The sequence below is a fragment of the Nicotiana attenuata genome, unplaced genomic scaffold (assembly GCF_001879085.1).
Source record: "Nicotiana attenuata strain UT unplaced genomic scaffold, NIATTr2, whole genome shotgun sequence".
NCBI lineage: Eukaryota > Viridiplantae > Streptophyta > Magnoliopsida > Solanales > Solanaceae > Nicotiana > Nicotiana attenuata.
The window spans coordinates 234382-235642 of NW_017671540.1; positions in this window are offsets into that span (position 1 = coordinate 234382).

The following is a 1261-nucleotide window of genomic DNA, read 5'->3' on the forward strand; positions in this document are numbered from 1 at the left end:
TAATCTATTACATTAGCAAAACCCTGGTTTATGCCGAAACGAGGAATCTCCACCTCGAAAAACTGGCCCTGACATTAGTCGTAGCTTCACGAAAGCTGAGACCCTATTTCCAATGCCACCCCATCTCGGTGGTCACGACCTTCCCCCTAAGAAGCATCTTACATAAACTCGAGCTGTCGAGTAGATTGGCCAAGTGGGCCATCGAATTAAGCAAGCACGATATAACATATCAGCCGTGAACAGCGATAAAGTCGCAAGTACTCGCGGACTTCGTCGCTGACTTCAGCGCTAAAATACTGCCTGAGGCTGGCAGGAAGTCGCCCGTACCTCTCCCAAGTTACCCGACCTATGGGTCCTGTACACCGATGGTGCCTCCAACGCGGTAGGATATGGATTGGGACTCGTGCTCGAGGTCCCAACAGGCAAAGTCATCCGACAGTCCATACGGTATCCCGACATGACTAATAATGAGGCCGAGTATGAGGCCGTAATTGCAGGACTGAAACTAGCTCTCAAGTATGGCGCACGACGAGTCATCCTCCGATGTGACTCACAACTCGTCATCAACCAAGTCACACGGACTTTAAAAATCAATGAAAAAAGGCTACAAAATAATTAGGCAGAAATTCATAAGCTACTACTCGAGTTCGACGAGTGCCAACTCGACCAGATACCCTGAGCACAAAACATCGAAGCAGACGACCTTGCCAAATTAGCAGCGCCCACCAAGAACATAAGCGGAAAAGAAAACGTGGTCACCCTCCTCCATTAGTTGATAGACCAAATTGAGGTACGCACTATAAACTTGACTTGGGACTGGCGCAACCGTATTATGTCATATTTGCAGGACGGAGTGCTCCCACCTGACAAAAAAGAAGCCAAGAAGCTTCGAATGTAAGCGGCCCGATACAGTATCATCAACCATGAGCTATACAAAAGAACATTTGGCGGTCCCTTGGAGAAGTTCCTAGGACCAAACCAAACTAGGCGCGTCCTCGAAGAAGTGCACGAAGGCCACTGTGGAGCACATACCGATAATCGAGCCCTCATTAGATGCCTCATACGGGCAGGCTATTACTTGCCCACCATGAAAAAGGAAGCCGCCGAGTTCGTTAGAAAGTGTGAACAATGTCAAAAATACGCCTCGATGATCCACCAGGCGGGCAAGCACCTGCACTACATCACATCGCCTTGGCCACTCATCAAATGGGGGATGGACATTGTTGGACCCCTTCCAGCAGGACGAGGTAATATACGATTT